The following is a 13,339-nucleotide window of genomic DNA, read 5'->3' on the forward strand; positions in this document are numbered from 1 at the left end:
AACTAAGATTTTTAGTTGTAAAAGCTCTTGTAAAACAGCAATTATTACTAAATACTCTTTTTAATATAATTTTCTCCAGCTTTGAGATATAATTGACATAAAACTTTGTAAGTTTAAGGTGTACACCATGTTGATTTGATAGACATATATGTTGAGAAATGATTACTGCAGTAAGGTTAGTTAACACATTAATCTCCTCACATAATTACCATTTTTTGTTCTGTGGTAAGAAGTTTTAAGATTTACTCTGTTAGCAGTTTTTCAAGTAATAATACGATATTGTTAACTGAAGTCACCATGTTGCACATTATATCCTCAGAACTTGCTCATCTTATAACTGGAAGTTTGTACGTTTTGATCACCTTCATCCATTTTCCTCATTCACCTGCCTTTTGTAACTATCAGTCTACTCTCTGTTTGTATGAGTTTCATTCTTTTAAATTCCACAAACAATATAAGTAAGATCATATAGTATTTGTTTTTCTCTGTCTGGCTTATTTTATTTTGCATAATGCCCTCAAGTAACATCTATGTTGTAGCAAATGGCAGGAGTTCCTTTTTTATGGCTGAGTAATATTCTGTTGTATGTATAAACTACATTTTCTTTATCCAATCATCGGTTGAGCAGTGACAACGACTTAGGTTGTTTCCATGTCCTGGCTGTTGTGAATAGTGCTGCAACAAACATAGGGCTGCAGATATCTCTTCAAAATAGTGACTTAATTTTCTTCAGATATATACCTAGAAGTGGAATTGCTGGAACATATGGTAATTTTATTTTTAATTTTTTGAAGAAATCTTCATACTGTTTTTCATAGTGGCTGAATCAGTTTACATTCCCACCAACAGTGTTCCCTTTTGTTCATGTCCTTCCCAGCATTTATCTTGTCTTTTTGATACCTGCCATTTTAACATGCATGAGGGAGGTATCCTCTGTGGAGTTGATTGCATTTCCCTGATGATTAGTGATGTTGAGCATCTTTTCATTTGCCTGCTTACCATTTAACTCCTAAATACTCTTAAGACTTTTAAAATTAAAATTAATTCATGGAGCAAGAATAGATATATGTAAAAAATTTTTAACACAAGATTTGTAGTCAAAAGACTTTGAAATGATATGCCTCACAATGGAAGTCCAAAGAGAAATAGGAATAGTGGTTGCTATTTTTGTTATTATTATTATTAAGATAGCTTTTAAAATAAATGTTCTCATCCTCTTTTTAGCCTGTCTCCCTTGACAGTTGTTTCCCATATTCTTTGAAGTTTCAAGATTCATTACATCCCAAATATATTAACCCAATAAGCTTACAGAAACTTGGTGTTTTTGTCCTTCCATGGTTGCTTGCGGAATTGTGTGGCCCAGAAGCCTAGCATTTTTCTTGCTTATTCAGGCACTAGGAATGCAAATATTAACCTAGTTTTTTTCCATTGGAAAACACTTTTCCCCCTTTCACTGAGAATTGGGACTTAGACACATTAACAGCAATTAGTACTTGAGCCAAGAATTCAGGTTTTGATAAAAACTACGGTTGACATTTGCTCCTGGAAGAGAGAGTGAAAAATGGTCCATAAAGTTTCTATTAACTTCAAAAGCAGCAACATCTGCTCCAATCCACAAAGCTTCGGGCCTACCATGGAGGAAAAGAGTGCTCTCAGCAAGCTAAGAATCCAGCCAACAGCCAAGTCCACAGTCTTTCTAGTTTGGCATTAAAATATTGAAGGAGGAGAGCATCATTTCCAGCAAAAACTTGGAGAAGTCTTTTAAAGCAAGATGTGAAACCAGTGTTATGCTAAGGAAACTGGAAGTGTAGCCACCTGAAGACAGGTGCTGCCAGATGCATTTAATTCACAAATATTGTTCTAATTTCACCTCTTCTTCCTCCTCTTCCTTTTTTGGGGACCTCTCACCAAGGATATTTGCATAATTCAATGTAGAAGTTTATATCCTATGACTCTTATAGGGCTGTTTGCTGATAGAGTCACTGACTTAAAATAAACAAACCCCCTTTTCAAACAGTGCTGCTCAGTTACATAAGTTTCCCCCCCAAAATTCAGGGGAATTCCAGACCATTTTGCAATTAGTTAAGGATTATATTTCCTTATTTTTATTAATTTTATGTGAAGTGGGATTTATCAGTGGAGCATTCATTGACACTGACTTCAATTTATTCTGATGAAACTGACTGACATCTGTGTGTGCTGTTCATCAGTCATAATTTAAACCATTCTTAATTGCATTAAATGTAAATTAAGACATTCAATTTCAGCCATTATTTTTCATAAAACACTGTGAACTGAGTTTTAGTGGGTCATGAGATCTTACATTCAAGATAAATAGGGTAAATTCAAAACTTACCATTGATGTTCGTATTTCACCCTTTGTCGACTATTTCTTTTGTTGCTTACTAGATTGGAACAATTAATTTGCTCTTTGAAGAGATGATGGCTAGGGAAGATGTAGCTGAAGTTTTTAACAAAAGCTTTTATCATTTTTGAGCTTGTTTATGTTTTGAATATGTGATTTTTAAAAATTCTTAATTTTCAAAGCCAAGTGATAATTTGAATTGGAAGTGCTGAACTAAGTTCTCTGATCTGGGACTTATACCTTTTAATCCCTGGATTTTAAAATTTAGCATACATTTCCCTTTTAAAAATGACTTTGTTATGCTTATGTAAAATTTTAGCATTATGGATTAGACATACTAATATAAAGTTAGCAACATCTGTGCTATATTACATATTATATGACATAAAACAGTAAAGTATAATTTCCCTCCTTCCCCATCCTAAGCATTGCTTTTTTCAAATAATTTCTTCTGGTTTCATTTGTAAACAGCTGTTCCCTATGCCTACAATTCTCCCCACTGAATGAAAACTAACATCTTTTAGTCATATAATGAAGAGAGTGACAATAATAATCACTAATAGTAAATAGTAATAGTCATTTGAATATCTTTCATGAGAAAATATATAAATCTGTTGTTAAGATTCATTCTTAAAGAAACATTCCAATAGTACAGCCACGATGGAGAGTCTGAGAGGCCCAAGTGAAAATCATGCAGTTATTAGCAAGTATTAATTTTCAACAGAATAAAGTATCAAATAGCCATGGCTGAGGGACTAAGCTTGGCTAGTTTCTTTTTATTTATTTTAATATAGGGAGATATGGGAACACATTTATGTGTAGAGTTTTTTTTTTTTGTTATCTCTTTGTCTCTACTTACATGACTATACACTGATTATTGTGAGACAGAAAACAAGTTTCCAAGATCTGGATCTGCTCATATGCTGGGGCTGTTTTGTACTGTGCAGTACCTCCCCGGTTAAGAGAATACTTCTAAGGTGCTTACCCCAGTAGATGCGAAGGATTTCCTTTGATCACAAACTAGCTATAACTTTGCCATGTCATTAAACCCCTTTATTTTCCAAATAAAAGTTGGTCAACGAGAAGGAAACTGTCACACTTGCCTTAGTTACTCATGTAGTAAAATTTTATATGACTATTATATACGACATTTACATTCCCATGTCAGTTCAACTGATGGAGGATGAAGTATTGCAATAAGTTTGGAGATGGGTAGTGATGCAATCATCCTACCAGTTTTTTGCTATTAATATATGTCTCTTACTCATTTTTAAAGATAGCATAAATGAGAGTACTGAATATAAATGGCTTTTGCAAGTTATTCAGGTCAGTGAAGCATGTCATTGTTTGCAACCTGAGTTTCATGAGAGCCCTGGCTGGTTGATAGGCACACCATATATTTTTCTCATAGGTGAAAAACACAAACAATATTCACAATGTTTAATGAGTATTATAAAATAATACAATATAAATTTCCATAGAAAAAATGAGTTTCATGTACTTAATAGTGTGACCTTAGCATATCATTTTTATACTGTATAAAACTCATATAGAAAGGCATTATATAATTTATTTCTCCAGATGTAACATTAACAAACATTTTATTATGATTTATTTTGGGGGTCCTTGAAAGATGAAGTAAGTTCTTTAGTATTAGCATTGCTAATGATTTTAATGAGGCATTAAAATGTTGCAGTATTGTAGGAACATTTTTCTTTTTTTAACATTATTTCATTAATATTTCACAGGAATTTTAATGTTAAATTGATGAAGGAACCTGAGAGCATCATCCACAATGTGTCAAAGTGCTCGAATAGTGGGAAAGAACCTGAGAAGGGCAGGGCCCCGTGAAGTGGGGAGGTCGGATGACAAGCGCCTGCATGGAAACACTCTGACATTACTGTCTGGTATTGCTGAAATGAAGGCAAAGCAATTTTATTTTCTTGCTGAGGGTTTTTCTGCCACAGTCCACAGAAATCTAGCACGCATAATACATACTGTTTGTATTCCCAGATTAGGTCTGGGGAGGCCAAACACATACATAGTTTTCTAGGAGAGGATACACAGTCTTCTGTGTATTAGAAGAGCCTTTTTCATTGGATATTTACAGTTTGGATCCTTTCTGCTACACACTATTTAATAATTTCTAGTGTCTTCATGGAGAATAAAGAATGCTTTCATGGGCATTAATTGTTTAATCCTCACAAAGGCCCTTGTGAACTATGGGAACTTTAGAGAAAATTATTTTCTCTCCCAAATCACAGTACCCGTGCAAGGAGTTGCTATTTGGATAACTTACAGTTACCACAGAGTGACCACTTTTCAAAGTATGGGGACTAGAGGAAATAGGGACAAGAGATTTCATCCCCAGCTAGCAGAGTTCTCCTATGAGTTCATCATTCCAGGAAGAATGACCAGCTTTATTTTAGACATTTGAGAAAGTTTAAATAACAAGTGAGCCAAGGACTAAGTAACCTTTGCAGTTGTACAGAGGAAGTCCTAGCACAAAGGGGAACTGTTGTGGAATAAATTCTCCAATGTCACAGGCAAAAATAACCTTTGTGATGGTTTGGTCTCAGCAGGTGCTTGTTCTGCTTGGGTCAGAGCATGGCAGAATCATTCTGGCTGGGACAATACCACTACCTGTTCATTTCACTATCTGTAAGCCTGATCCTGTCTGTAAGCAGCCCAGTAAGCGGGCACTTTCATCACCTCTTACTTTACAGGAAATTTGTATTGCATCTTAAACATGGTCTCTCAGTCAGCAAAGCTGATACAGAATCAGTTTACCTGAGGGTTGTGGGACTAGAAAAACAGAAAAAGATCTCTTGCTTATGGAATCAACCACAGGGATATCCAACTTTTTTTCATGCTCTAGAAAGTAATTTTCAAAGTGTGGACCATGGGTTCTTCATACCTGAATTACTGGAATGGGGTAGGGAGTAAATAAAGGGAGGGGGGGGAATTATTAAAATGCAGATTTTGGGTCCCAAACCTATTGACTCTCCAGAGGGAAATGTTGGGAATCTTTATTTTGAACAAGATTCTTAGATGATTGAGAATAGCAGTAGTTTCTAGTCTTGAATGTTTTTGATAGGACTTAGGGTATTTGTATCACATTTACTTTAACATAATTAGTCTGTAAAGATGCCACTTACAATACAAGTGGTTAAAGATACTTCCATTCATGAAGTATTTGTACTGCCTTGAGTGAGCAGTTTGCACTGACTCTGTAATGTTGCCATGTATATGGGTCAAGTAGCTCTGTGGGAATGAGAAGTGGTGGTCCTGCTCTAACTCCAGCATCAGTCAGCAATCTTGCAAATGCATAGACAGTCGGTCATAGTGGACAAACTGGGATTGCATATCTTTTTTTTCTTTTTCATTTATCGATGAGAGAGAGAAAGAGGGAGGGAGGGAGAGAGAGAAATTGATTTTGTTGTACCACTTAAGCATGCATTCGTTGGTTGATTCTTGTATGTGCCCTGACTGGGATTGAACCTGCAACCTTGGCATATTGTGACAATGCTCTAACCAACTGAGCTACTTGGTCAGGACCTGCAGATCTTTTTTTTTTTTCCCCTTGTTGCTCAATAACACCTATCCCAGATTACAAGGAGAGGTACAGAAAAAACTGAAAGCTTAAATGCAAGCTAATCAGTTATGCTTTTTTTTTTTTTTTTTTTAGCTAATATAAAAGCTTCAATGAGGAGGAGAGGGCTTAATACCTTGACTAAAATTAAATTTCGGTATTATCTGTGAATTTCAATTATTTATGCTATTTCAAAACTCCAAAGCACGAAAAATATAGAGCTGCTTATTACCTGTTCTAGTAGAGCTACTGATAAGTATGTGGAATCCAATGTGGGTGTAAATAGAGCAATGGACCCTGTTTTTCTACCTTATTTGTTTTTAACATTTTAATAGGGATCAAATTTTCAAAGTGTCCAGCCCAAGATATGAAATCTAGTTCATGTACTACCATATTGAACTGTCTTTTGAATGTTTGAATTTATTTTTTCCTATTGACATGAGCTGACAGAAGTGTCTTATTCCATCACACGGAGTGCCATTTAACTCTAGTGACTTCTGGTGCCCCTTAGATCATGCTGGCTGTCAGGAAAACCAGACCCCCAGGCCTGGATTTGTGCATAGACTTTGACTGCAGTCAGTTTACTCACCCTGAGTATAGCAGATCTGTGTGTCAGAAGTATACAGCATATAAATAGGATAGAAAACAAGTTACTTATTACCCTGACGTAAACAAATTTTGATGTCTGCTCTACTTTCAGAAGCATATTCTTTTAGCCCCTACATCTCTCCCCCCTGCCAGTTAAACACACACAGGTGCCAACTCACTGTATTAACAAATGCTTTTCTTAAATGGAAGCAAACACCCAGAAATGCTGAAAAGGAAACTGTCTAATGAAATATACATCCTGATCTGATTTAATGCCTTTCAAAATGGACAGTTTGGTTCAGGAGGTAATTTTAACTCACATCTTTTTTGTCATAGTATTTTGTTAAGTACTGATGATCACTATAACTAATATGCAGACATTCAGAGTTATTTAAAGAGTTATGCAGTATCAATTATAAAGAGACCCAAGAGACCTAAAGAACATATAGGAAAGTGAATAGAGAACAGTTGTCTTAAATAAACACATAATGATTAATAAATAGAAATATGTCTTCTTAATACTAGGCAGATGAGCTAGATGGCCCCTAAAGCTTGTCCTGGTGCTAACGCTGTATGATTCTGTGGTACATTGGTTAAGAGCATAAGCTTTGGAAATACAGCCATGATTTGAATTTCAGTCTTACACTTGTAAGTCATGTAAACCTGGTTTACATGAACTGTGTAAACCTGGCAAGTCATTTAACCTCTCTGTGTTTATTTCCGCATCTTAAACTGAGTTTTATTTCAAAACCTTTATAGCATTGTTGTGAGGATTAAATGAGCTAATACATATATGTTATATAGTAAACATTGAATGAATTGTTAATTACAGTGATTTGTTCAGCATCTATAATGTGCCTTGAGGTATTATGAAGAGAAACATAAAAAAAAAGTCTGACATAGTTCTTTTATTCATGTCATTTATAATCTATTTATGGAAAGGTTTCTAAAACTATAAAACACCATGGTACTGACATAAATTATAATAAGAGAGAGAAGGGAGAAAGGATAAAGGAATAGTATGACCAGAGGACACTTGATGAGAAGGTTGGACGGAGCTCATCTTTGAAGGACGTTAGTATTTAGGTTCAAGGGAGGATGGAAAAGGAAAGATTTTAAGCAATGAACCAAGGAACTGAGATGGGATTAAGACTGAGGATACTGCAGTTGTCAGACTTAAGTCTTCTTAAGAAGAATTCAGTCAAAAAGTAGGGTGGGCTAGATAATGGAGCCTTGGAAATTGTCAGAGATATTTCAGCTTAATGTGCCCGGAAGTAGAAAACCATTAGAAAGTTCTTAAACACTGATATGCCATGATGATAGTGGTATTTAAACACACCTTGTCTGTTGAAATTGGAGAGACTAGAGATGTGGAACCAATTGTAGCATTGGTTCCGAATCTGGTTGTTCAAGAGAATCAATGGCAGAGCTTTAGCCTAGCCCTCAGGGGCTTTGATTCAGTAAGCCTAGGGGGGCTTGAAAATCTGTATTCACAAAGTTCTTTCAAAGCATTTTAACATGCGTCCAGGACTTGAGAAGCACTGAGCTAGGAGGTTATTGAACCACTCTAGGCATGAGGCCCTGGACTAGAGTCATGTCATTGGGAATGGAAAGGACTATTTAGATATGAATGATGTCTTTGAGAAATTGGTAATGGAGTAACTCTAGGGGATTAAAAAAGGGGAAAAAGACTGAGATTACTTCTAAGTTTCTACTCTGGTAGAGGAAAGGTAATTTGAAGGGACGCATGCTGAGATAAGTGGTGAATGAGTTGAGTTAGCGTAGATAATTTAACAGGGTGTATCCTACAGGCAGGTAGAATCTGAATACTGGAGCACACATTGAGGTCAGGATTAGAGACAAAGATTTTGGGGTTACTGGCATACAGTTGGTGGTTGAAGCCATTAGAGTGCATGTGATCACCAGTGCAATTAAGTCTAGAGAAAGAAGAGATGAGTGCTAAGAATAGAACCTGGGTGTGATAGCTGTTCACTGGAGGAAGAGGCGATAGAATGATTTCAGCCAGCAAAGAAGACAAAGAAGTTAGGCCATTGAGAATGTGAGATGATTGAACAGGAGGCTTTGGAAAGTTTTAAGAATAGTGAGAAAACTTTGTAGATATACAAATGGTATCCATGAAGTCTTTTTAAAAAATATATTTTATTGATTATGCTATTACAATTGTCCCATTTTTTTCCCTCCCATTTATTCTCCTCTGCCCTGTACCCCTCCCACCAGCATTGCCCCACCTAGTTCATTTCCATGGGTCATACTTGTAAGTTCTTTAGCTTCTCCATTTCCCATACTATTCTTAACCTCCCCCTGTCTATTTTGTACCTACCAATTATGCTTCTTATTGCCTGTACCTTTTCCCCCATTCTCCCCTCCCCCCCTTGCTGATAACCCATGTGATCTCCATTTCTGTGATTCTGTTCCTGTTTTAGTTGTTTGCTTAGTTGCTTTTTGTTTTTGTTTTTAGGTTCAGTTGTTGATAGTTATGAGTTTGTTGTCATTTTACTATTCATATTTTTATCATCTTCTTTTTCTTAGATAAGTCCATTTAACTTTTCATATAATAAGGACTTAGTGATAATGAACTCCTTTAGCTTGACCTTATGTGGGAAGCACTTTATCTGCCCTTCCGTTCTAAATGATAGCTTTGCTGGATAGAGGCATCTTGGATGTAGGTTCTTGCCTTTCATGACCAAAAAAGCCCAGAATTATCATCTGGAGGGCAGGCCCCTTGTAGTCCAGGTATCTCCTCTAGGAGAGTGTTCCAGGAACCCATCTGTATCAGTGTACCAGCTGGCATTGTTTTGAGAGGCTGCGTTCGGCTTCAGTGAATTTTTTTTTGAAGGCTCTTTCAACAAGTTTGCCCATTTCATAACAGATGATTTACAAGTGCACCTGCCCACACCATGCTGAGTGTTCAGCACTTTTTGACCAAAAACAGCATAATCCCCTACCCTCCCCTCCCTATTCACCCGATCTCGCCCCTGGTGACTTTTTTGTTTCCCTGGATTAAAAAGCCTCAAAGGGAAACATTTTGCTGACATGGAAGAAGAGAACCAAAAAACAGCGAAAGCACTGAAAGGCATCAAAATCGACACGTTCAAAAACTATTGTGAACAGTGGAAAAAAGTCTCGATAGGGGTATTGCATCAAATGGCGAGTACTTTGAAGGTTACTGAAGTTTAAATATGTAAGAATAAATACACAATTTTTAATAAATAAATTCCATTTTGGGGGGTACCCCCTCGATTTATCACTCATTCATTCAGCAAACATGTATTGAGCACTTATAAAGTGTCAGGCACAGTGCTAGGTAAGATGATGGTTACAAAGGTAAAAATAGATGTGGTACTTACTCTTAAGGAGATTATAGTCTATTGCAGAAAATGAGAGAATATCTTCAAGGTAAAAAAACAATAACAACAGTAGGAAATGCACAAACCACGTTATCAGTAAGAAGCTCAAGGAAGGAGAGATTACTTCTTTTAGAGAATCAGAAATTACTCTTAAAGGTGATAGCATTTGAACTGACTCTTGAAGGATGAATATGATTTTGTTGCTTTTAAATGTACTACTATGTTTTCTTGCTTCTTGGCATAAAATACTCTCACCTAAGCCAGAAGGGAAAATTTACTTTTTTTTTTTAAACTTCATATCTGGAACATTCTTCAGTGGTCAAGATGCTTAGGCAAAGTGATACATAGGCCAAGATTTTATATTTTGTCTCTAAATTTGTCTCTTTCTATAACAATTATCATACCATTTTGTGTTTTCTTAGAAGGAAAAAATTTGGACATACTCAATTTTCTGTTGAAGACCTCATTAAGTATCAGAATTTTTAAAAACTGTAGTTGAACTAAGGACACATCAACTGATTGTTAGTTTCCTGCCACCAAATGAAGATACATTATCAGTATTTGTGTTAAATATTCCATTTTAACAGTGCAGATACATATTCATTAGCAGGCAGAATAACCTTAGAGTTTGCACTTTGCAAATGCTTGTTATTTTCATGAAGTCGGACCAGGTTTAAAAACTTTGCATTGCCTCCTGCATGTAATCTCAGAGTCTGTCATTCACATGTAGAAAACTCAGCCCTTTATTTAGCTCATGGTTGGTGAGAGATAGACATTTACAGGCCCCCTCTGCCCTTGAGCTGTTCCATTAGTGCATGGAAAGCACCTTGCAGCCTGTGACAAGCGCAGCAGATCGGCCCTAAATCAAAAATCAGTGCCAGCCAGGGATCTAAGCCACCATGAAGGTCACAGCCATCAACTGCATGCCATCTCAATCCAAACAAAACACATTGGATACAGGGGGATTTTCACAACTCACAATAGGTGACAAACGCTTCATGTTAGAGTAATCCATAGCAGTGACACTGGGAACTGACCTTTTAAGTACTTTTGATTATTTAATCAAACTAAAAAAGCTGGAGGTAATTTTTGTCAATATCTTACATTTAAAAACAAAACAAAATAAAAGCTCCACAGCATGGTGTTACTATAATCAGGATTTTGATGAAATTTTTTTTCTATTTTTGGTGTTCATGTGTGCTTTTATGAAACAAAGTCATCAGAAACTATATAAAAATGTGTCCTTTGCTTTCTTGAAATATGTAACATTGATCCATTATGAAGTGAACAATTTGTTCTTAAATTGCCTAGTTTTTCTTATTCTGAGAGGTTATAATTAGCATTTATATTAAATAGTTGACTTTAGTACAGCTTTATCTTCAACAACCCAATTCAACTGAATTTGGTGAATTTGAGTCTAGATACTAGGATTTCTGTACTGTCTGTCCAGTGCAGGTTTTGAATAATACAAACATTACTTAGACGTTATAGATCAAGTTCCCTTTTCACCTTTAACTAAAAAAAGGAAAAAAACAGGAGGAAAAACATGTCAAAATTAAGTTATAAATCCTCTACCTACTTGATGGGTTTTCTCTTATGGCATTCTGAGAATTAATTACCTATGTTGTTAAGAATTGGATAGCCATGCATACTAGCCAGATTTTGCTAAATTAACTTGTAAAATGCCTATCCTTTACAAAATGAATAGCCTATATGCAAAAATTATTTTCATAATGGAACTAGCATATTAATGTGATCTGATTGAATTATATCACACTGCCCTGGAGGTCGGGTGAGGTGAAAGCTTAGTTATCTACCTTTGATGAAATAACTGACCAAGGGTTAACATAGAGATATATACATTATTCTTACCAAATTAGCTTCTGTAAATGATATTCAACAAAGCAATGGATACAAAGAGCAGAAGAAAATGAAATGATCTTTACAAGCTAATCAGATTCAAAGTTACCAAGGCCATTTTAAGAATGTACCATTCAGAAACAAATGTGTGGACCCAGTTATCTCTACCATTGGAATTCTTGGTTAATTCACACCCACAGGTGAAGTTTCGTGAAACTGTAAAATCAAAGCAGTCTAACGGGAGTGTATGTAATGGAAGAATGCCATCTGCTGGTGAACCTTACAAAATTGATACCTAATTAGGAAAACAAGAGGACACATGCTCTGCAAACCAGGAAGATTCAAAGTTTGTGGAAGCAGTTTTTCTTCTGAGAAATCTGCTCTCATTAAGTTGCCGCATACCTTTGATATACATTATTCATTTTAAATTAACTTGATTAATAATTTCATGGAATCACTAGTCAGGAAAACCTTGAAAGGAAATGGGTGCAAAGACCTTTTTTTCTTTCTTTTTGCTAATTTACAAAGTTTTTGTATTCATCATTCATCAGTAGTCAGCCAGTGAATCTGTTCTATTTAAAAGCTCTGGCTTTTCACTTAATGCATCCCATCTGTTTCTGAAATAAATTGCAATAATCCGTGTTTAATTTTAATCAATGTATTACTAAATATGCAAATTATATTAAAAGCCATGGTTTGAAAAAGCTTTCATTTGTAAATATGGTAGCTTAAAACAGGAAGCATATCTAAAAGCCATTTAGCTACAGTAGCCTAACTCTAACAGTGTAGCTGATTTATAAAGCAGATCACAAGTTGATCTTTTTCCCACAAGGGGATATGTAAAACTGTTGCATATCAGATTTTGTTAACATCTGATGGGCTAGTGCTAACAGTGTAAGAGACTCATACTTCAGCAACCATGTCTTTTACATTTAAATTAAGGTAATCTTATTCCATTCTACATCTTTCTAATTTTTTTTACACAGCCTAACATATGAATTTGTGTGATTGGTTTATGAATCACAGTTAAAGCAATTTGAGCAAGCCTTTCAATCAGTCTTAAATTTTTAGTGTCTAATTTACTTGTGATTTGCATAATTAATTGTGGAAGGGATCCTTTGGGAATCTCTCTCTTTCTCCCTTTCCCTTTCCTACCTTGTGTCTCATTCACTGACTAGATAGAATGGGAATGATACTGGAGTTCTTTCAGGCTTGATAGATGACTTTGTTAGGAATCCAGGAATTAAGTGCTACATTGCTCTGTCTGATCTGGCTGGACTAACGGGTAAATTCTGAAAATTAAGTCCATTATTTGCAAAACAGTCCATTAACATGGCTGTCACTGAATTATGTATGTATTACCAAGCAATTATAAGACAATTTTGGAATTCTTTCCTGTATATAGGTCATGAGTGTATGGGAATATATATAATCATGTTCATGTACTGAATTCTGTCATTTGCTAATTGTTGTACTGGTTTGGAGACATTACCTAGGGTGTAATCTAATCAATAGCTAGGCTATAGCAAAATTTCAGGAATTTTGCCAGCTTGTTAAATGAGTCAT

This window comes from Desmodus rotundus, chromosome 1 (genome assembly GCF_022682495.2).
Source record: "Desmodus rotundus isolate HL8 chromosome 1, HLdesRot8A.1, whole genome shotgun sequence".
In the NCBI taxonomy this organism is placed as follows: Eukaryota; Metazoa; Chordata; class Mammalia; order Chiroptera; family Phyllostomidae; genus Desmodus; species Desmodus rotundus.